Here is a 24,790-nt window from a genome sequence, read left to right as displayed (position 1 = left end):
GAGCAGAAAGGTTGTAAAATTAAATATCATAAGGAAGTAGCGTTCCTAACATTTTCCACAAAGCCTCAGCAGATGGCAGGAGTCAGATTGCTCTAGATGCATCAAGAGAAGGATGTTTGTCATTTTATTTTCCAAGAGATTCCTCTTATTTTCAGTTTACAGTGAGCAAGTTGGACTCATCCGGGGCCTCCCTCTCCCTCTTGAATGAGTCATACACATGGATTTTTGTGCATATACTTTTTGGATTAATCAGCAATTTCACTTTGAGTCACTCCCTTTATGTTTGATCCTCATTAAACATTCCAGCAAATGACTTTGGGTTCAATCCTGTGCTTATCCAATCTCAAAACTTTTGGCATTCTTTTAAATGGTGAAACACATTTCAGGCTGGAAACAAGTGAATTTAGAGAGAATTTATGGAGAGTGAATTTAAAATGAACTACAAGGCCATGCTTCCCAATCAAGATAGATAAATTCCAGCAAAAAATTGCTCATGAGCAGCCTAGGGAAAAGGACTATTTATTTCAGTGACTTCACAGCTGAACTCACACAATATGTGTATTTGAAGGCAAAAACTGAAATACAAATCTAAGAAACAACCTTCTATGAATCACTGAGAAAAAAGAAAATGCATTTACAACAAGGAGTCTCAAATAGCAATGTTTTTGCACGAGTCAATGTATTTTAGGTTGAAGTCTTGTGGGAGATATTCTGAAAGGATGGTGAATCTTTAAAACAGAAAAAAAATTCAGATACATTTGAACTCTGTTGTGTTTAGGGCAAAATATAGGTATTAACTCATTCCTTTCCTTGATCTGTCTGGTGACTTTTTTGGAATGTTGACAATGTAAGCAAACCTATGTCTTTTTTTTTTCCTCTTGGAGAAGGCCTGGGCAATGGTGGCCGATGCAGCCCAGTCTGTGCAAGCAGAATGACTAAAATCCTATTCACAGCTCTGAACACATCTAGACTCTAAGTCACTGAGCTGACTCGCCAAAAGAACACAAATGAAAACCAACTTCAGTTCCTTCTGGCAGCAAGCAAGCTCAGAGGAAAGATGATCTGTTTAAGTCTAGTCTCTTTCCTTGGGCAGTCCCTTGTTCAAAATAAAAAATTAAAATAATACCACTGTGCCAGTATGTTTACTGAAGAGCACTGCATGGTGCAAGCAGTGCGTGGTTGGTCCAGGTTACTATGTGCCAGAGAGTCTGCACAGAGAGTCGTGATGTTTCCAACACCTTCCTCCTCCTGCATAATCTTCTTCTAGAGTCTCTGTCCTTCCACGATCTATTGTGCTCCACTAGGAATGGCCCTAATGGGCTGAAAACTCCTGGTGTAGACTTCAACCAAACTTGTTTTTTCCAAAAAAGCAAAGTAAGGAGTTATTCAAAAACAATTTTTCCTCTTCAGTTCATTTTTAGAAGGCAGTCCCTCTCACATGGGCAACATCATTCACCTCAAAAAAAAGCCAGAGCTGAGGCTTAGTCTCATTTCAGGTCCATTTCTAAAATACCATGGCCACTGGGAAGACCAGTATATATTTTCTACACTGGAAGAATATTTTTCACAGCAGCTTGAAGATTTATCTGGGAATGAGAGGGTGCTGGGGTGAAATGTCACAGTTTTAATGGCAAGTTACCCAGGTTTTCTTTGTTAGGGATATGTGATATATTTGCGTGCCTACAGAATATTTGCCACACTCTTCCGTGAGGCATTGAAGCCAGGCTTTCAAATGCTGAGTAAATCTTTATTCCTTTCTCATGCCCAGCTTAATTTATTCCATCAGCACTGGCTACATAAAGACATAAATCTTCCCATGGAATGGTACAAAACAACCAGCATCAATTTGTAATTTCTAATGATTGAGCTGCAACTGGCAGGTGGCCAGGAATTAGGGCACTTCATCTTTCCCTTAGGCTTCATATAATAAAGTGAAATAATTGGGGCAATCAATTTTGAAAAAAAAAAAGCTGCACCTGTTTTGCTCACAGCAGAATTTGGAAAGCAGAACTCACCAGTTGGACTACAACATCCTGGTCATTAAGAGGCCTTGATTCAGGCAGAAACAAAGAGAGGTCTTGAAGTTCATGGGGAAAGCAAACACTGTGAATGTTCAGCCATGTCTCCAGTGCTGCCCACACTCATTTGTCACTGGAAATCGGTAGAAGGACAAGATCTCTCATGAGGTTTCCAGCTTCACCAGCTGGAGAGCAAGGTGGAAAAATACAGGAAGAATCAGCTATCATTCTTCCTAGCCGTAATTTACCAACTTTATACAGTGCTGTTGACATGAACTACTGTGAACATTTGCTCCAGTGGTGGGATTTGAAGAATTTAGGGAGTTTGAGGGAAGATACATTTTTAAAATACACATCTTCCTCAAAAAAGTGCTCTTGAAATAGTTTGCATTATCTTCTTCCCTCTCCTCTTTCATGCCTCCCTGTGAGAAAATACACCAGAGGGAACAAGTCTGTATTGGGAGTGGCTTCCTCTTGGTTTTCAGAGGGTGGCTCTGGGGAAGCAGTAACTTGAAATAGAAGAGTCCATGATTAACGTGCTGAGGAACAATCCAGAATGGATTTGAGAACACATTCAGAACCTCCTCTCCTATATTGGCTGGCAGACTCAACGGACTGGAACAAATTCTGCAGTGGACTTAGATCTTTGATTGCTCTGTGTAAGTACATGCTATTGGAGGTGGGGAGGCTGTGCATGAATCTCTTGCATCAGTCAGAGAGCCCAATACCTTTGAAAGAACATTGTACATCTGCCACATGGATTGAAGGTGCAACTAGCAGAGCTAGGGAGTTGTTACTATACAAGAATAGATGGTTCAAGAGAGACGTGATACATTTCAATCTCTCTGTTTGCCAGCAAAAATATATAGGTATTCAAAATGCTGGTTCTCCTTCCTAGTTCTGGGAGGAAATGTGGCCTAAGCCACTACAGCACAATCAATTATTTAGATATAGTATGTAATCTTTCTAAAAGGCAGGCTGTCATGAAATAGATCTTAGCTCTCTATACATCTCTCACAAAACTTTTCCATAAGCTTATTTTTATATATGGTCCTCATCTGCCTCCCCAGGCAGTGATATAGGGCTGCCTTTCATGGAAAACTGAAAAAAAAAAAAAAATTAGAAGAATTGAGACTAGTAACGATGACCTTCACTTACTTAGATTGGCAGCTCACTGCAGTTTTCTGTAGCTTAAAGAGTAACCACTACTGTGACCACCAATATTGCTCTTGTTTGCAGTTATGTCCTTCTATATACAATTTCAATTTGTCTGCCTGACATGTAAGAAGTTAACAGTAGAGACTGGCACTTATCAGACGCAATGTGTAGAGACTTTAGTGGCTGGACAACACTCAGTTGTTATAAACTGTAAGGACCATATGGACATTGCCATGTCCAGGGGCTTAACCCACCCATAACAGCACCTTCCTCTTCCACAGCTTATTCCCTCTCAAGTTTCTTCCTGAAAGCATTAAGATTTCAGACTGTTTCAAGAAAAACAGTCAGGGAAAAATGTCCGGTTTAGAAGAGTAATTTATTTTCCTATGTTTCTTTTTTTTTTCAGAAATAGTCCGACTGTTAAAACATTAATTAAAAAAAAAAAAAAAAAAAAAAAAGCCTGAGTCAGAGCATAAACATGGAAAGTTTCAGTTCAAATGATTAAAATTCGACAGAGTTAATAAATCTATGAAAAGAAGAACACTGGAAAGTGTTAAGAAAAGTTTAACACTTATATTGTTATTCTCAATGTTAATTACATAACAAATTAATAAATGGGTAGTGGTTGTTATTTACAGAGGTGCATTTGGCTGGTACTGCACTTAATGCTACTTAGGAAGTAACTCCTCTACAGCAGCTTCTGGAGTAAATGCTATCTGCTGGGCAGGCATTGCTATGTTTTTTGGAACTGCAAAAAACAAGTAAGATCCCATGTAGTGTTATGAACCCCTTTTCACCTTGCATGATACATCATCAATCTTTAAACATGATGTTCCTGTTCGTATTCAAGCAAATACCACAATGCTATAAAAGTTTCTTAAAAAAATAATCATTGAACCTGTTGTAAAGTTAGTGAATAGAGAAGCCAATTCATTGTAATAAGCTGAAATGAGAGATAATGATCTAAATACCTCCACATTTTAGGAAAATGTGCACCTGGAATCTACCCAGAGCTTTCACAATGGGCTGAACCAGCTCCTCCAGACTCTGGGAAAGTTCAGAGCCACATTCCCACTCACTGGCTCGGAACCATCAGAGCTTTGATCTTGTATATATTTCATCAAGTTGCACATCACTGCTTCCCAATTGTGGCTCAGGCTGATTGCATCATTTAAGAAAAGTGCTACAGACAGTGTGGGGAAAACAACCATTTTTGATCCACACTCTCTACAAATACACTCAAGAACAACAAAAGGAAAAGAGAAAGAGTGAGCTGTTTTTAACCAAACCGTATTGCTGCAAGGGTGAAAAGCTGAACCCCAACATGACATCAAAAGATTTACTCATTCTTAGCCAGAAGTTATGGGCCCAAAGAGGGGATTTCCCAGTGAAATTCTGTGGCTCGTGTTATGCAGGAAGTAAGCCTCTATGAGTCTCAATGGTCACTGAAAGCTTTAAACGCATCTCAGTATACTTGCAGGATACAAAGGAGCTTCACTGAGAAGGTCACTCCAACCTCCAGCCCAGCAGCTGCATAATTTCCATTGGCCTCACAATTGCTTGATTGAAATCCAAGAGAAGGTGTCCTGATTCCTGCCTCAAGCTGATTCTAGTTTGAGTCTGTGGTGATATTTCCTACAATGTATTTGTTTGGTTCTCTCCATGAGCTCTGCCTGAATTCTAGTGATTCGGAAAAATGAGCTGGAACAAATGGCCCAGCTTGGGAGTTTTTCATAAGTAACAGTATGACAAGTAGGAACAGGTTTTCGTGGCTGGAGAAGCATTGGCACCATAAAAGATCTTTGAGTAAATTTGTCCTTAATGTCATGGAAGTCTGTTCAGGACATTGTGCTCATGTTTCATGGGACTCCAGTCAAATCCTCTAAATTGCCCAGTCAACTTGGACTTGATCTCAATAGGAAAAAAAGAAAAGAAATAAAGGAAAAAAAAAATAACAAGAAAAAACCCACAACAAATCCATTAAATCTTAAAATCAAAATATTTCACAATTTGAAGTGAAAAAAGGGAAAATGAGTTCAAAGAAGTGGTTCTTAGAACCAGCTATCCAGCTTGCTACGTCATTTCAGGAAAGGCTTTAGATCAGTGTTTTCGGTAGACAGCAGAGGAGATGGACTGATGAAATGAAACAACTGTACCTGCCTTGTGCTTCTGTGTCTGCAAATGAGGCCAGAAATGCTTATTAACATCTAATGAGCTTGTGGAGCTGAATAGAGAAGGGCCAGTGACCAGGAAACCTCTTCTTCATTTTATTCATCTGGATCCCATCATAGAGCAATAACTGTGAGTGGTGTGCTCCCTGAGTTGTTGTTTGAAAGGAAGGTAGCCCTACGTCCATAGTACAGCCCAAATCTAATGACTCCTTGGTAAAAAAGCAATGGGAGTTTCTTAGTGGTAAATAGTATTAATCACAATTTCCCATTGGTGCAGACTATCATTAAGCGATTAAAGACTATTTACAACGAAGGAGGGAGGGTGTCAAGGGGGTGCTATTTGTTTTGACAACCGTTCATTTCCCAAAACCACTGGGAACCATATTCTTGGTTTAAGTACAAGGAAATCTCTGAGGTTAAAGGACTGAGGCAAAGTATTAATACTTTCTCACTCCCTTGTGCCACAGTCTTCTTCCTCTGCCTCCACTAGCCAGTGTCAAAAAGTGATACAGCCTGCTAAGACCCTTAACTTCTTCCCAGAAGGTTATCTCTGTCTGCTGCTGGGACCCCAAGGCTCTCAAGAAGATTTTGGAATTTTGGTGAACAATCTTTGCCTTCAAGATATATTTGAAGAAATGCCTTTCATTCTTTTGGCTTTGGGCACAATCTGGTGTTACTGCAGTCACCCTCTATTACCTGATATAAACAGATTAAGACAGTTTATTTTATCAAATAGATTGCCTACACACTGCAGGTTGTTTGCCTCATGCCTGGCAAGCCTCCAACAGCCAACACATGTCTTGCTCGTTTTCCAGGAACCTTCCTCAAACAAAATTAATTGTTGCTTAGTGGACTTTTGTCATCAAGCCAAAAGTATAGGGTTCAGAACCAATTAATGATTAGAAATAAACAGCCATGATAATTATTAAACCCATTCTACTGTTTTTTGGCACCTCCTGGTCACCACAGTATGGAGTCATGGATTTCTCACACTTCCTAGCCCAGCACATATTTTTTCTTGTTTTGCTGATGGGTTTATGGTTGGACTAGATGATCTTTTCCAACCTTAATGATTCTATGGTTCTATAAATATATTAGCTCCATCTTTTTTTTTTTTTCCTGAAATAATTAAAAAATAAAGACTTAGAAGCACAAGATAGCATTTTGCTTCTCCTCCAAATATGAGATGTATCAGTTTGGGCAATTTTACAGACTTCTGGCAGTAGTATAATGGTGTAATGAAGACTCTGTATTAGGACTGTCCATCTGTGGCACTAGTAAGTATTCAGACTAAGAAACCTTTCATTGTGCTGGAGATATTGCCTCATGCTGGGAAAAAAGAAAGTGAAAACAGAGACAAAATTGCTGTTTTCTTCTCACAAAAGAACAAATGATAGGAGTGTAATACAAGATGTCTGAAACAGGGCTTAAAAATCACAGAACTCATGAAATATAGGAAAAGGTATGATCCATACATGCCTCTTCCTCTGGGATCTCCATTTGACAGCAGGAGTTAGACAGTCAGCACATTGCAGGATTTAGCTCAGACTCTCTCTTCCAGCAAGTAAAGCAGGTTGAATCTGAGATTTCTATGACATGTTCAGACAATGCAGGAAAAGTGCATGAGAAACGTTCACTACGTTAATTCCAGGTCTCGCAGAGAGCACCAGCATCTTGACTGTGGGGGGAAAAACGTAGTTGTGAAGAAGTGCAATACACAAAATCAGAAACAATTAACTGCAGGGGCAAGATTTAATGGCTTTTAAAGTTTCCATCATTCAGTCATGGGGAGGCTTTTCTAACATAAACCAGTGACAAATTGCTGGTGAGAACAGCCAAAGGAATGGTTCTGTTTCAACATCAGGAGTTAATCGACCCAGCATAATCACACACTTTGGTTATATTTATCTAATATAATTCACTGAGAAAAATTCTTGAGTCAAAATAGCAGGTTTCCAGAGTCAGTCAGGGAGCCTGTTAAATAAATACCACGTTTTGAAGAGAAATATATCAAAAGGAAGTTTCACGTTTCTCAAGCGAAAGGTCTGAGCCCTGGCATTTTTCTCTCTGCTGTTCAATTCCACAAACATCTGAAATAAGACAGTCTGCTTGCTACTGAAAACTCCCAATGAAACCTGAAACTGAAGGAATATCCCACAAGTAAAAGACTGGATACTCCGGTGTGAAAAACAGTCTTCAGCTTGAGGGACAGCACAGAATCTGCCCCTTGCATGGCCTTCTTCTGGTTTTATACTCTGGGGCAAATTGTAGTTCTGAATTACTGAGTTAAGCAATCTTCTGCACTCTAGTTATGAAAAAGTTCTAAAGATCAAGACTAGTCAAAAAAGAGTGTCCTTTGGAAGCTTCACTGAGTTTATTTCCCCAAATGATCATCTCTCATCATCTCTGTTTCCAAGGCAAATGAGTTGTTTCTGAGGGGACCTGATCAGATACCAGCAGAATTATTGCAGGGGTTCTAAGAAACTCTGTGTGATAATTCATGCTCTTTTTCTCAGCCATCTGAGCTAGCATGAATATCTCATTCTGCACCAGATGAATATGTCAGCTTTGAGTCTTCCAAGTAGAGATATATGACCCATTTTCTGCCAGGCAATTTTTCAGATAAATTTATCTTCAAGAGCTACTATCAAAAGATGTGAAAAAGAGAAGGTTCTCTAGGCACTGCTAATTTAGGAGAGCAGCATTTATTCTAAGAGCATTTTTGGTAGTTGGCTGCTTCCTATATTTAGAATTTATAAACTAGTCCAGTGAAGCTGGCTTGTCAAGGTCACTGCTTCATCAGTCCTACTGGTGTCAGTGGCTGAAAGGGCACAACCAAAAACAGAATCATTCCAAGTAGCATCTCTGTATTTTAATTCCTTTGGAAACACATAGCTTATAGCCAACTCCAGATTTTAGGGATCTTGGACCTTTAAATTCGCTATTTTTATGCTTTTATGGATGATATGTTTCTGTTGAGGATGGCACAGGACAGCCATTCTGCCAGGATTTCCGTTCTAAGGTCACATTCAAAGAGCATTTGACTCAAACTGAGATGTTTTTGCATAGGTATTAATTGAAAGATTCTCTGAAATTTTTATCCTCCACCCAGAAATAAGTGCCTAAAATTTCAGACCAATTTCCTCTGCTGGAAAGGATTCACATCCAGAATAAATACAATCATTTATGTAGAGGCTTTTCTAGGAGCACTGCAAGTGAAAGCTGAGTGGATGGTTATTTCCAATGGTGGCTTAGATCTTGCGCAAAACAGAATAACAGAGTGAAAGGAATTTTGGAGAGATTAGGAAAGAGGTATTGCTCGAGCCTCCAAATGAAGACAAATAGAGTGGGGAAAAGTGCTATCTGGGAGACTGACAAGGATACCAGAGGGGATGGAAAACAAGAGAGTTGGCCAAATCAAGTTGCAGAGAGAGTATGTGACTGATGATCTGAGGATTTTCTTAGAAGGTTGCCAAGGTCAGAGAGAGCTGGAACAAAGGGTCCTAGGGAAGACCCTTCCAAAGTGCTGACAAGGAGAGAGAGAGGTCAGTAAGTGGAGGCACTGCTGGGAGCCTTGCTTTGGACTCGACAGTGAGGATTCCAAATGATGTCCTGGCTATCTGAAGAGATGTAAGAAAACTGTTTCAAAAGGATAAGAGAACTGTGAAAAAGTTTGCTTGGGAAAAAAAAGTTAGAAAAGAAGTTTTGCCAGATGTGCCCCTTGGCAAATTTGCATTTTAGAAAGATCTGCTCAGAGCAATGTTTCTTGAATTCTTACAGAGTGAGTTCTGCAACATCTCCATGATGATCGAGATTTTTGTGCTTTCTGTGGCTTTATTCCACAAAAGAGAGCTGAGCAGAGACTTGAGCATGGAGTGTAGAGACGCAGAGCTTATCCCTCAGCCTCAGGTGGGGATTAATCACTCTGCCTGGCACAGCTTGTTGCTAGTGGCAAATAAACACAGTGCATTGATCTGTGCTCAGAGGTACTGGTGGATTTAACTCTAATCCCTTTTGATTTAAAATTCTTTACACTTCAGAGGTGGTGAGTGCATTTTGTCAAAACTGAGAAACACTGCAGACTGGATAAAACATTGGGGCATCTTACAACAGGCAATCTCTATTTAGCAAAAACCTACAGAGAGATTGAAGTGTTTCATAGAATCACAGAATTGTTTGAGCTGGAAGGGACCCTTAAAGGTCTTCTGATCCAACTACCCTGCAATGAAAAGGAACACCTACCACTCAATCAGGTGCTTAGAGCCCCATCTAGCCTGACCTTGAATGTCTCCAGGGATGGGGCACCCACTCAAGTCTCTGGGCTGTTCCAGTGCTTCACCACCGTTATTATAAAAAACTTCTTCCTTTAACGCAATCTAAATCTCCCCTCTTTTATTTTGAAACTATTTCCCCTCATCCTGTTTCCTTGGTCCTCTCTCAGCATCCTTCCAAACGTCAATCTCATTCCCTCTATTTGGATATCTCTGAGTTACTGCCCTTCCCTGATATCTACACTCCTGAAAAGACTCTCAGGGGTTTTTGCACAAATCCTGAGCTGCAACTAACCTAAGGGAATATCTTCATGTCTCTTGAAATAAGAGGAAATCAACCTTGTAAATAAATGTGTCCTTCAGTCAAAACAGAATTTTTTCTTCTCTCATCTTCTTAGTTTTCTTGTTAGGTTTATTGCTACAAAGGAATTGAAACACGCACCTTTTCAACTTCTACTTAATTTTGCACTTGCTGTGCTGTTTGAGAGCTTGTTTCATGAGTAAACATTTGTGAGGCAAGGAGCCTTGAATCAATCTTGGTTCATTGACCTTTTAGGCTATGTTGGAGATGTATGTGGTGTGCAAAGAGTTACATAGAGAGAGGTCTTCTGGCTGACACAATCTCCTCCCTCAGAAAAGGGTTAAATACATAATAAACCCACTGGGGAAGGAGAAGAGAAGAGAAGAGAAGAGAAGAGAAGAGAAGAGAAGAGAAGAGAAGAGAAGAGAAGAGAAGAGAAGAGAAGAGAAGAGAAGAGAAGAGAAGAGAAGAGAAGAGAAGAGAAGAGAAGAGAAGAGAAGAGAAGAGAAGAGAAGAGAAGAGAAGAGAAGAGAAGAGAAGAGAAGAGAAGAGAAGGCTAGCCAAGCTGTTTCTTGTGCAGCAGTGCCAAACTGGTTATTTATAACATCCTGGACCAGAGGCTGCCATTTTCCCTTTTCTCACTCCCTGTGAGGTGAGAGGCATTTTCACTCTCCCCTGCTCCCTCTCTCATAATTTTGGCAGCTCTGCTTCTTGAACTTGACCAAACGAAGCCAATCTCAACACAGCTGTTTGATAAACAGAAACAGGGGCAGCAGGCTGGGCTTTGAAGAGGCTTTTGCAGAGCAGTGACTGAACATTTGAATAATGGTGCGCAGTTGGCTGAAGACTCCTCTCCTTTGGAAGGACATCAGGCAAAGCAAGAGTTCATCAAATAATTAACAAAAATGGAGAGGAGAAGGATGCCAAGACAAACAGGGGCCTTTGAAATGGTGCTCACTTCATGGCCTCTCTTCTAAACATTCAGTTATGCACATGCACAAGCACACATACTGAAGGAATCACCTCATACATGTATGCTCAAACAACCTTGTTACCATCGTGAGACCTCAGAGGAAGCTCCTGACAGACCCAGGCAGAGAAGAAAATATAACATTGGTGAGAAAAAAATGGCTCTTTATCCAGAAATTTGAATATTTTGCCCACTTCTTTTGCTACCACAAAACCGACTTCCTATGCACAATCTATGGATGGAAAAGAGTAATGAAGGAAAAAAAAGAAGAAAAAAAAGAATAAACTATATTGTATAAACTATATTGTATTACCTCCAAACCCTACGGAAATATGAAAGACTGCTAATAGGATTTACTAGCCTAACTGTGAATACACAAGTTCCCATCCACTAATGTGGTATGTGCTCTAGAAAAGGAAACCTCTTTCAGTGTGATGTGCAGTGTAAAGTATGGCTGTAGTTTTGAAGCTATTACTTTCATGAAGTGAGTATTTTAGATTGCACCAGAAAGTGGAAAAAGTTGAAGAAGAAAGGCTGGTGGGTCAGCACCTATATTCTGGAGCCTTTGGGGTATTTAACTCAGAGTTCAGTTCTAATTTGCTAAGTCAGCCTTTTGTTTTGGACCTGGCCTTGGACATCTGCTGGTGAGTTTCAGCCCAGTTAATTTAGACATCATCCTTTAAAAGGGAAAAAAATCTGGTGAAACCCAAAGCTGTACTGTCCCAAAGAAAGCTTGTTTTTCAGTAAGCACTGTTGTACATTGCCTGGTCATGTTTTCAGTATCTCAGGAACTGGGTTTCCATTCTCCCCTTCATAGCATTTCTCAGTGCAACTCAACAGGGGATTAATTTTGCACAAGGTGTTTCTGAAGGCTTGCAAATAGTTCCCAAATTTCATTGTCAGGGAGTGCCTCTGGCAGTAGGTTAATAGCAGTGTTAAAGACAGAAGGCTTGTCTTCACCAGGCTGTCAGGGTACAGTCATTAGCTCTCTACCTACACAGCCCTTGTCTGGAGTCTGCCTCTGTCACCTGATCAGACCCAGTTTCTTTGAAGGTATTTATTGATGTACTCACCTTGGGGCATGCCAAGCGTGTAGAATTATGTCAGTTATGTTAACAGTTTGCTGGGGACCCTTCTGAGTTGTAGTAAATGCTTCCCTTACTGAGGAAGCACAGGCTCTCCGTGGATGAGAGCTTTGTGGCCAGACTCCCATTTGCTGCAACCAGTGATATTTAAAAATGTGATCAGATCTTGTGGATGTTTGGGACCCTGCACTGTTTAGACTAGCAAGGGAGATGCAACCTCTGCCATCTGTGCTGGTGGCACAGTGCTGTAAAAGTAATTTTGGGGTAGCACCTAAGGGAAAGACAAAATTTTACCCCACTTCTGGGCCTCAGCACTGCGTGAGGACACAGGTTGTGCTGACAGAAGGCAGCTTTTACTGGCACAACAGGTGGTGCAGATAAGGCCTGACACAGGCAGAAAGGATCCAAATTACTGCCAGCAAGAATGGTGGTTTTTTGGACACTCATCTCAAAGGAAGGGGACTGAAGACCATTGATTTGCCTAATAGCCCTCAGATGCTAACCACTTTCAACCTCCCAAAGCAAGAGCTGACTTGAGTCTGGCATTTTCTGAAGCAAAGTCCTCCAAAACTCATTGCCTCCTCTCTTCACAGTCCCGCCAATAAACATTAACTGGAGGTGCAGCTGAGCACAAGGAACAAGCCTGTGACATGCAAGAAGGAGCTGGTATTTCATGACAAGTCCAATAGCACACCATGTTCTTAGATCATCTCCATCAATTTGGCGGGGAACTAGCAAAAAGGGTGTCTGAGTGCTTTTCTCTCTCTCTAAGATTCATCCTGGGGCAAATTGTTTCATCTACAAGATCTTTGTCTATGGAAACAAGTGAAACAAATGCGTCATTCCTCTCTTCTCTCTCTCTTTCCCCAGCAAATCCACTCGCTGTAGCCTGGTAAATGTCTTTATATGTATTTAAAAAAACATTGGTGCAATTCTTTGGGATTGCTTTTATAAGCATTGTTCTCTTCCAGAGCAAGTGCCATATAGAGTAGGACTTTTTATGTGAATTCTTTTGTTGCAAGGAAAAAAAAAACTCCAGACATATACAGAGCTGCTGATCTACCTTCTTTGCATTGAATAAATAAAAATATTTCACAAAACTTCCATTCAAAGTGTGCAAGACTCAAATCAAGGCCTAGTGTTGAGCCAGAATCTTAGAATCACAAAATGCCTTGGGTTGGAAGGGACCTTAAAGATCATCCAGTTCCAAATCCTTTGCCATGGACAGGGCAGTGTTGCCACCTATCAGCTCAGGCTGCCCAGGGCCCATCCAACCTAGCCTTGAGCACCTCCAGGGATGGGTCCACAGCTTCTCTGGGCACCCTGTGCCAGTGCTTCACCACCCTCTGAGTAAAGAATTTCCCCCTAAAATCTAACTTAAATCTCCCTTCCTTTAGTTTAAAACCATTCCCTCTTGTCCTATCATTATCAAACCATGTAAAAAGTGGGTCTCCTGACTATTAGCTCCAGAGGCTGTTCCAGTATGGCTTACAGTAAATAAACAAGCAAGATGAGAAATATAGTTGAAGAGAGTGAGTTCACCAGAAAAGGCATATCTTGGAGACCTTATCACTTACTTCTGAAATCTGCTGGCATTTGAGCCTTCAGCAAGGAAACAAAGATAGATATCTAAATGATCCCTCTCTAGGGAGATTTGCTGGAGTATCTATAGAGTACCGCCAGCCCTGGAAGACAAGTGCAAAAAATTCTACCTGTCCATAAATCATGAGATGGATATATAGTATTCAGCACTAATAAGAAACAAGTATACAAGTGGTTCTGTGTTTATGTGCACTAACAAATAGAAAACAGAGTCATAAAAACATGAAAACATAATAAAGAATCTCATTTCTGTCTCCATGTGTGATCTGGTAGTTGAGAGGTAGAGAGAACAACACTAAAACTTTAATTGCCTTTCCTACAACCCCTGTTATCATAGTCCAAATCACACCTGTACTTGTGTCCCCAGCAATGGCTGAGACTTATTCTGGAGAAATTGGTGCTAACATCAATTCACCTGCTTCTGTGCAGCTCAGGATCCCGCTGAGGACCTGAGCAAGGACACATTGCCTCCTTTTGTCTCAATGACGTGACAGATTGAACTGAAAATGACAGGCCAAAAAATGTTGCTATGTACATGGGAAACATCCTATGGGTAGGTAAGGGACACCAAAAGCTTATGTGTGCCATTGCTCCTAGAACCTTAACTTGCAGGATAAAGTCCTTCAGGCATTTCTCTGCCTCCATGCAGGCTACCTAAAACTGCTAAGTGGTAAGATAGCCATCTGTACAGAACTGGAAGTGTTTGCTGAATGGTGACTCATGGCTTCAGCCCCCTGTTGACAAACACACAACACTTATTCCCTCTACGTGAAATGAAAGGAACAAAGGGATTTACACTGTGGCTACTTCTCTATTAGGATCAACTAAATAATCTGTGTTTTCTCATGTCTGAACTATATTAATAAACTGTTTTTAGAGTAACCAAGACCAGCTAACATCTTCTGACCCCCACTGACCTCTGCGTAAGTACTGATTCCAAACATAGGCCCAAATCTCATATAATGAACATGACCACAGTCTTCTGACATCATTCTTGGGTAGTACAGTGCACAACACCGCAGCAATCCAGTTTTAACCAGTGTGAATACGATATGAATGCTCTACTCTTACTGCTAATCATTCTGCAGCACTTTAAAAAGGACCATGTGTGTATGAAACACAAAACAGGTGAATAGTGACAGCAAGATATCCATCTCTTCCCCCAAAGACTCTGATATATGTCCCATCAAACCTAATCAAATAAAAACCAAACAAATCAAACAAACAAACAAAAAAAACCCCACAACCAAATCTGTTAGAATCAATAGTTCCAGTCACATGGAGACATATGCAGAAATCCATTGAAATTCATGGAGAGGATGATGGAACACAGTGACTCATATTTGGGCTATGGCTTATCTAACAGAGATAATGTCATTATTCAAACATGACCAGCACTACTCTAGCAGACAAAGCCTGCAGCACTGGAGTCAGAAGGGCTAAGATGACCTTCCTTCTACTTTTGGCAATGGTTTGGTACCAGATTCTGGAGAAGTCCTGCTTCTTCATTTGGTAAGAAAAAGGACAGTAAGAGCATGAGTATGGAGAGCTTGGAAAACATACAAGGTAAAAGGAACTGAGTGTATCTGCTATATAGTATCATTATGGAACCACTGTGGTATGTTTGTTTGCAGGGGCCCAAGCCCATGCGTGTGGGCATGGATATGGGCTGACTGCCAGGGGAGGAGCTAGTTTGTGGCGTTAAATTGGGCCTGAGCTCTCGTCCACTTGAGTCTGCACAAATAGGAATTGTAGGTGATGCCTTAGGCTATGGTCCATCTCGTCAAGATTTATGCCAAGTTTAGCTCTTCCTAAATCCAAGTGTGGGCATTTCAAACTTGAGCTGCAGCCAACAATGTGATGAAGATAGAAGCTATAGGATGCTTAATTGTGTTCTCAAACCACTCTTCCCCCTGTGGTGTAGACCTAACCTGCTTAGAGGCTGTTGTCTTGGAGCATCTGCAGGAGACTCCCTGGCACCAATGGGCTGAAGATATTTCAAAACACAAATTTGTGTGGCAGGGGAGCAGCAGTGCAGACCTGGCCAGACTATTGCTTCCTTCATATCTGCACAGAGACTGTGGCTGTAAGGTGTTTTGGAGACCCACTGGCCAGGCAGTTAGTGAACACCTGGTCCTTCTCAGAAGAATCTACGCATGGCAATTGTTGCACTGTTCCACTGTGGAACTGCTGGCCTCAGAAACAGCCAGCCTTAAGGCAGGGTCATCCAAGTGGCTGTTCAGTACAGCCAGCTCTTGGAGCAGAGGTTTCCTCAGAGAGCAATTCTAGTGAGGGAAGTTTATCTGATATTGCTTGCTCTGGATAACCACCGAACCTGGGTTTCAGGGTGGGTGATGTGTTTCCCATTAAATCTGCTCTATCTTGTGCTTTCTTAAATGAATGACACTGCAAAAGGTATCTCTTTTTCTTTTCTCTTAAATGTCTTTCCATATTTACACCCTCCCAGTCCTATAGGCAGGCTGCCTACTCATATTTAAAGGTACGGTATACAGAAACCAGAATTATAGCTGTGCAGCCCACGCACTCATGTCTGCAGGACAAACATGTATCAGTAGAGCACAGAAGGCAATGAACAACCTTTTCCCTTCCTTTTTTTGTCAAACCTTCAGGTGATCTGTGATGAAGTTATCTAACAACCACAAGAAGGATTTATTTTAAATACAGGCTAATGCCATGGATGTTATTTGCATTACATGACAGCCCAATGAACCACAATATGAATAAGGAAAGGAAAAGCTAATGTTTTCTTGACCAGTAAATCTCCCTGTTGCTTACTCAGGCTTCCTATTAACATCAAGTTGTATTTCTTTGCAGACCATTGGTGATGTCAGTAGGTAATAGCATCAGTGAGGGTTCAGGATTGCATGAGTGCCTGTAAGTAGATGTGAACATATTTCTGGGGGGCAGGAACTAGGGGGCACAGGAACTGGGAAAGGAGGTGTTGGTCTGGCTGTTATCATTCCGTTGATATATAGCTGGTAATTTAAGCCCATCAAAGTGAACTCAGTTTTGATATTCTGGAAACAACGCTCTCTTTGTTCAGCTGCAAAAGGAGGACAATCAGGCAAAAGCACAAATATCCTGCTGGTTATCAGGCTGATAGAGAGAATCAGGCAGAGGATAACCTCTGTTTGAAACAGTCAGTATCCTGGCAAATATCAGCAGAAGGAACTAGAGTTCAGCAGCTTATCCTTATGAGCAGATACAGAGTGCCCTACTCAGACACAGAGTGTTATCTTGCATTAAACTCTCAACCACCTGAGTACCTCAAGTGAAGTGTGATTAAGTGTGCTGCTGACCAGCTGCTCCATCCAGCTGAGAGTAGGCCGTTTTCAGTAGGGAGCAAAATCCCTCCTGCATATTGTCAGGTTGGCATCCTGCCTGAAAGCTGAAGATAACCATCCCTGAGTGAGTAACAGACCCTCCCTGCAGCATTTGTGGCTGGGAGGCTCGCTCGGTCTTGCTTCTCATCTGGAAGTTGCTCCTTCCCAGCAGAGGTCTAAGAATGCCATCAGCTGATTTGGTTGTAAGCTCATGTTCTCACACTCTAGGTTTTCCATGCGGGGTTGTCTGATTGTCTGCTAGCACCCTGCTCCAACCTGTCTGCTCAGCCTATGCACGCAGAGGGGATTTGAGAAAATCCCAAGTGGTTGGTGACTCTGTAAGGAGAATGGAGAAAGGGAGCCAGAAGTAGCCACCAATTCTGCTAGCTCAACCACAGCAGGAGGTGGTTTGGAAGGCCATAAGGTACCTTCACGATGGAACTTCAAAAAACAGATGATGAGTTGGCACTATACAGGTTGGGCATGCAAGGAAGTAAAAAGTGGCTCCTCAAAAAGATGTAGTTTCAGACAACCAAGTATCCCTATAAAGAAAAGGCCACCCACAGAGAAAGAGAAGACGTCATTCCCATTATTCAGAGTGCTAGCTTAGTCTCTAATGTTCAAATTGGATGACAATTTCTTCTACATCCTAAATTACAGAGAGGATGTAACTTCTGGAGGAACTGGATTTTGACATCCCCACCCCATTGCTCACTCCTTTCCTCCAGGCAAGGATGTCAGCAATGAGCACCACCCTATTCATGCATCAAGGGTCATCCGATACAGGCAAGGTCTGTAGCTGTATGAACGTGGTTTCTCTGGTATGAAAGAAGAGGCCTATTTAGATTCAAGCCAGAGTCAACATGACTCATTGGCTAATATATCCTCCACTGCAGAGCTCAGGAGGTCACTACAGGTTCAAGTCTCACACTGGGGCTTGGAGTGGTGCTTCCTGCTGTGGGGAATGGAAGGGAGGTGCTGAGCTTCAGGAGGTGCTTCCTATTGGAGGAGGGAAGAGATTTTTAATCAGATATCCCTGCTGGCAACTGTTCCAAAGGGGAATTAATTATACCACAGCAAATTCATCCCTGGTGGAGACTCCTTTATCTTCAGCAAGCCTGTCACGGGGCTGATTCTGTCAGTATTTTGGAGGAGGTCTGTGTGCTATTTCTTTCTTTCTGTCGTTGTTGGTTTTGAGTTCTTTTTTATTTTTGGTTTTTATTTTCTTGGGTGACCTGGTCTTCTGGCTCTTGTCCCCTCTGGCAGTCAAACAAGTTCCAGCAGCCAGAGGTGTGTATGTTCCTATGAGCTCTTGCAGAATTACTACACAAGCTTCTGGCCTGGACAGATCACCACTTCATTGCCTTGCAGGCCTCTTTCTTTCAGGACTTGGGACCACGGGCAAAGGGACATACTGTCCATCTTCTCCCCATTTCCCAGCTATACAAACTGCTAAGAGAAATGAAGTGATAGGACAGCCACATCTGCCTCTCCTTCCCTGTGCAGCTCTTTGCTGCTTTTCCATCAGCAGCTTTACCTCTAACACTGCTGTCTTTGCAGAGGAATGCACAAAGCTTCAGCAGCTTGGGGAGCTGTGCACCAGCTGAAAAGGTAGATCCTTCCTTCCTGTCATTTCAAGCATCTTGCTGGAGATTCATTAAATGATCTTTTGCATAGTGATGACAGCTAAAGAGTACATAGAAAAGAGAGCTCTTCTGCAGTCTCTTTTTCATGATGAAGCAGAAGGGAATACTCATCCCTCATAGTCAGGTCAACTGACAGTGAAATACAGCTACCTCTGGGGTGAAACCCAGGAATTTGGACAAGAGAGGGAGGAGAGTTTTCATTTCAAAGACAAACTAGTAGCAAATTTAAGGGAAAGTGGATGTCAGCATTGTCTAAGCACAGCTGGGATAGCTCTGCTCTGGGAAAGAGGCCTTTGTGGGGGTCTTCAATTCTGGAAAGAGTGCAGCACCTGGTCTAAGAGCATCATGCAAAATGAGAGAAAAGTGGAAGCTGTCAGAATCTCTCATTGTGGAAATATTCTGAAGTATGAAACAAGCTTCTTTACAGACATAACATCTGGGTATAGAGTAACCAGTAAAAAGCATCCAGCTCATTGCTCCTTTTGCTTCTCTCTCCTAATCGGCCCCTTTTGTTCCCCTCTAAACAATCTGAATTTTCTTCTTTCCTCTTTTTCAAGCAAACAAGAATTACCATTCACTCTGGCTGTCAGTTACCTACTAACAGCCTTGAATCTGTAGGTTGATCAAAATTGACAGAGGGTGAAAAGAATTATTGCATTCCTACTGGTGTTGTGAAAACAGGCAACTAGGGCAGAGGGAAGAGCAGCCCTCTGAAGGGGAAAGTTACACAGGGAAAACACTATTTTTAAACGCCAGAAAATCCAGCCAAATAACATTATGCCCCAGAGTCTTCACTCAGTCAGTTCTGCTCTTCACAGCACTGATCATTCCTCAATTAGCTGCACAGCAGATTTGACTGGTTGCTGCTTGTCTCATTCCTCATCTTCATCCTGAAAGTCACTGCTGTAGGACCAAGGGGAACACAAATAGTTCAAGACAGCAATCCAAGCAACTGTCTCTCTTGGAGAGACCTTATATTAACCTGTCTGGCAGTTCATTTCAAGGAACGATGAAGTGAGTCAAGTCATCAGTTCTGAGGTCATTTGAATAGGAAGGAGTAAAGACGGGTCAAGTCATTTGTTTGCATCAGGTTTATCAGCACATACAGGCAATGCTGACTGGATGGTTTTAAAGTCTCCCTTCTAAATTGTTGGGTTAATAGTTGGACCAGATGATTTTAGTGTTTTTTTCCAACCTTTATGATTCTACGGTTCTAAATCATCAGACCTGAGGGTGATGGGAAACCTGATGATGTTAGTGCAAAGAGACCCATTGGCAGACCCTACTGTTCTGTCTAATTTGCCACAGTATGGATAAATGGGGATTTTCAGTGAGGCTTGCTCTGAAAGAGTTAATGCATTTTATGAGGAAAGCTGCCATCCCTCAAGGTCATTTTATCTCTTAGTTACATGAATTCTAGGAAAGCAAAGATTCTTTCCAAGTAAGTTGCTGGTTTATCCAAGTGATGCTGTTACAGAAATTGTTGTGCAAGATCCAGGTTTTTCCAGGGTATAGCAAGCATGTGTGGTGTTTAGATTTGAGCTGTGTGCTGCCAAGCTACTGACTCCCTTTCCTCTTCCCTTCTTCCTCCTCCCAGCTTCTCTCTGCCAAATCACAAGCTTAATAATAATTAATAAGAATAATAAATAAATAGATGAAAGTGGAAACATTCCCAAAACCTGTTATCACACCACCAGTTTCAGTCCAGACCACGCTAATTTCACATCAAGCCTTGGAATTGTCAATTCTCATTACTTGCCAGTGTTGAGTATGGGAGGAGAGAATTTTGATCTCTGGTTTTCAGAATCAAACTCTCTGTTTAATGCGGTGGGGAAAGTTGAGATGAAATATAGGTCTCAAGGGACTCTCCCTGTGTGAAAGCTTATTACAGCTGTAACAAAACCTTCTTATTGGAACTGATTCTGTTACATGCATGATATTCTGGTCTTGGGTGCGGGGGGTAGGAGAGAACTAGGGGGAGGATGACAAAAAGAAGACAAAAAGCCCTAAAAGCAAACTGCATTCATTCTCTGTCCTCCTCACTGCTTCCTTTTGCTGTTTACACAGAATATTTTCTGTGTCTTGCCAAGGGTCTTGTGAGATCTGTAGGAGTTTTGCTGGGTCAGGCTGTTGAATGGTACTGTACAGCAAAGCAAAATTTGCAAACTTGGATTCACTCACAGGAGTGGAAAACTTCAGTGGTGTTTGAAATACCGAATTTGTTTTACGATAGCAAGAGAGCCTAATAAGCTATCAAAAGCCAGTATTCATTTACAGCTGAAGACAGGCAACTACTTAAAACATGTTATGGTGACCAATAAAATAATAAAGTCGCAGACAGAATAACCCCTCAAAGGTACGGTTCCTGCCCAAACCAAAGTATGTCTGTGTTTGTGTTGGTGACATATAATGACTTCACTAAAGCAACTGAGAAAACAACTAGTGCCAATCTCTAATGCAAACATGTACAAGTTGTTTTCCCAGGCTTTATCTTCAATGAAGTTATAAAGAAGATGCAGAAGAAATGTGAGAGGAGGAAGAGGAAGGTACAGAAAAATGAAGCACCTTGCCCAACATCAGGAATTAAACGACTATTCAGTGTTACATCCACTGCACTGCCTCAGGCCATCGCTTTCTCATTGCCTGTGATGGTCCAACATGCTGATGTGCACCTGACACACTACTCTGGGCATCCTGCCACACTATGGGTTCTCTGAAGCAGAACATTCCGCATATCAGAGATAACCTCTCCTTGGCTGGAAGAACATGGAAAAGATTTGCATCATATAAGAACTCATGCTAAGACTTGGAGGAGAGATGCATTAGACGGACCCTTGGCTTCTATATACCTCTGATTTGCTAAATGAGGCTGGGCACGAGCCATTTCAGCCAGTGACAGAGATGTCTGAGACAGATGTCTTAGTACACGTGCCAGGGTTTTCTTTTCACAAGCCAGGTGTATTTCCTCAAGAGAGGCTGGTCATCATGGGACAAAGGCCATCATAGATTTTGTCAAATGCCTTTTTGGAAAGGTTTTTCATTCAAGTATTGCGCACAAGCCTGATCAAATGAGAAATCAATTATCAGACTTAATACCCCTGTAGTAACAGTCTTCCCTCCTCTCTTAATATTATCTTCATCTGAACATCCGAGATGCCTCAGCAGAGCTTTTCTGTGGCAATTATACCTCTCTACTCTTTCTTTGTTTATCAAAAGAATGTACCACAACATCAGTTACATTAATTTCAGTAGCGAAAAGTTGCTTCTCGACTCTTAAGATTTGAATTCCCATCTAACCCCACTTGTTTTTCTGTTTTTAGCTCTTCTGGGCTCGGATCTTCTCTTGTTTCACATAGGTCTATTGGTTGGCATGACTTCAGGGAAAGGGTAGGAAGCTCTCTCTCCAAAGGTTACTGTGACACTGCTAAAATAACAGCAAAAAGCACTCTAGTGTTCAAAAGCAATTCTGTGATGGTGATTCACAGAAGAGATATCATCTGATCCTCCCTGGTATTCATATCAAACACTGTCTTCATGCTGAGTCTTGAAGGAAGGGATCTCATCTTCCTTTAGTTCTCCCATGAACAGTTCCCTCTTTCCTCTTCCTGCCTCTAAGAAACACAGGTCAGTGGTGGTAAAATTATAAAGCTACATTTTAAAGTTGCTTTATGCTGTGAAATTAAACTCAGGCAATGAACATGTCCAACCCAGCCAGAGCACTCTCCAAGGTTTATTTTTATCTCTACAGCCAGAGATTAACTGTACATTTGTCTTAATGGTATCACCCTTTAGTGTTAATGGAAGCTATGCATGTAAATCCCTGACCATCCAAATGAGAATACATTTTGAATGATCACAATAAATCAAAGTAAATGGAAGACCCCTGCAGGCCAAATTCATCCCCAGGGCAACTCCTGAGGCTTTAGGAACCTTATGCCAAGCAGGCACTGTAGTACAGCAATGACAAACACAGTAAATTTTGTCACCTACTTCATAATTTTAAGGCAGTGATGATGATGAAACTTATAGCTGAAATAGGGTAATTTGCCCTTTGAAAATGACTTGAGAAGGAAAAAATGTAATTGAGCTCGTTCATTTGAGGATCTCTATGGCTGGTGGAGAAGTAGAGTTGGTTTCTTTTTGGAATAAGTTTTATTTAATAGTATGCCTATAGTTCTAAAATACCTGCACTTCTTGGTCTATTTTCCTCTCAAGAAAGGAAGATTATGGCAAGATTATGACAATTAAGGTATCAAGAAAATAATGCCTACTGGAAAAGGGAAAATATTTTCAGTGGCTTAGATCTTTTTGGGCAGATGAAATTTTGTAAAACTGTGTCCATTTTAGACTTATTAAATTCTCAACCACTCCAATTCCTTTTTCCAAGAAATACAGGGAAGAAAGACATAAAAGAATAAAGAAACATAGTGTTCCTGAGTCTGTAAAGTGAAACAAATATCATACAATACAATATATTATATAAAGTCTTTTGTGCTTCTTTTTGCCACTGTAGAATTAAAGACAGACAAACCATTGTCCTTTTTTAATTTGCAGATTTTTTTTAGGTGAGGTACAGCGTAACTTAACGGACACTTACGGAAACAGGAACAAGTGTGAGACAAGAAAGGAGTTTCTTCCAAAAGATTCTGCAGCTATCCACATGTAGAAATGACCTAGCTGACCTGAAATTATATTTCAGGAATCATCAGCAATTCTAAATTTCTTGAAAAATACAATTCCTACTGCTGACAGCTCCCAGGTAGAATTGCTTGAACAGAAAAATGGGAAATTAAATTGGCTTCCTGGTTTTCATTGTGAAACAGAACAAAATGTAGAAAGGAAGACAGAAGTCACTGTTAGCTGAAAAATGAAAATATCAGTACTGAAATTGTTTTATGCAGACACACAGAAGTGTCCCTTTTAAACAAATGACTCCAAAGTCCTTCAGTCTGGCTGGTGCGGTGTCCACTCTCCCTTTTTGTGTCACTTTGGCCTTGTTGGCTTTTGGGATTGCTGACAATCTGGGAGACAGTCAATGCTTATCATCAGCTTCTCCTCGCTGTGCAGCGTACATCCAGACTGGTGGCAGTATCCTTAACTAAGTCTTCATTACAGCCCGAAAAACCTGCCCGTGAAGGTTTCCATACAAGTTTCTAGAATTTTGTAGATGAGATACAGGGCAGGTGATTAGGAAAACAGAAAATCACCAGCCAAGTATCTGGTCATCTCACATCAGTGAATCCAGTGTTTCTATACCAGATAAGTCTTTGCTGGAAGAATGCATTAGAAAGTGAGTAGTATGTAATGAAATTAATGGAATGGAATTAAATCCACCTGTTTCCATGTAAGAACCTTTTATGCATTTCCTTATTTACTTTACCTAGGCAACTATGGGCCACCAAGCAGTTCACAACTACCTGAATCCAGAAGGAATGTAAAGTTGCTATCAAAAGTGAGAGGAAACTCTTTCATGACTTAGAACAATGCTTCTTGTGTTATATCATCACGGAACTGGAACAAACTGTTGAGTTACGATCTACATCTGAAACACACCCACACTGCAAATTGTTCAAATCTGACCTGCAACGCTGGGTTAAATAGAAGTTCCTCCCTCCAATATCCACTTCAAGAACTCAAAGTACTTTGTTAGTTGTTTCTGTCCTCTTTCTCCACTTCCTGAGTGCATCCAAGATAGAAAGAAAGCCCATGAACCAATAGCCAAAAAGAGTAGCTCTTCTCCCAAGTGACAATTAATAAGCAATTAATGACAATTAATTTGTCATTAAACTAATTGAATCTCTGACCTGTTCTGCAGCAGTGTGAGGATCTCAGAAGTCATCTAGGACTTTGACAAGGACTTGCATCTAAACAGAGAAGCTATGTCTGAAATTAAGCTAGGCAAATGCCGTTAATGTCCCTCTGTTGACCTCAGTGATGCTGAACTTAAAAAAATAAAATGAAGAGGACATACACAAAACTCTTTTCTTAAGAACTCAAGACCTTAGGGACAAAGACAGAAGAGAGAACAAACAGGTCTTTTTCATCTTCTCTGAAGAGGGCATGCAGCTAAAGAGCTGCTTTTTCATCCTGCCCTCCCCCTTCAGGCTGGCAGCCCACCTGTTACAAGCCAAGAGTAATCAGAGAGACGAACAGCACAAGCGGTATTTTTACAGGATGAACCCACCAGGTCAGCTGGAGGCCTGTTGTAACCCAATATCAAGTTG

The 24,790-nt window shown here is 41.2% G+C and overlaps 1 long non-coding RNA gene across 2 annotated transcripts in view; it reads left to right on the top strand.

Moving 5' to 3' along the window:
- Positions 1-2,166: 2,166 nt before the first annotated feature.
- Positions 2,167-24,790, top strand: part of LOC146544001 (uncharacterized) — a 66,283-nt gene continuing 43,659 nt past the window's right edge. Inside the window, exon 1 of one of the 2 annotated variants that reach the window (XR_014884256.1) lies at positions 2,167-2,677. This is a non-coding gene — a long non-coding RNA (uncharacterized LOC146544001). The remainder of the gene's footprint in view (positions 2,678-24,790) is intronic. The other variant, XR_014884255.1, reaches the window with a different exon arrangement.

The sequence above is a fragment of the Meleagris gallopavo genome, chromosome 7 (genome assembly GCF_905368555.1).
Source record: "Meleagris gallopavo chromosome 7, MGAL_WU_HG_1.1, whole genome shotgun sequence".
NCBI lineage: Eukaryota > Metazoa > Chordata > Aves > Galliformes > Phasianidae > Meleagris > Meleagris gallopavo.
The sequence above is the reverse complement of the archived record's forward strand: the minus strand, read 5'-3'. Positions and strand labels throughout refer to the sequence as shown.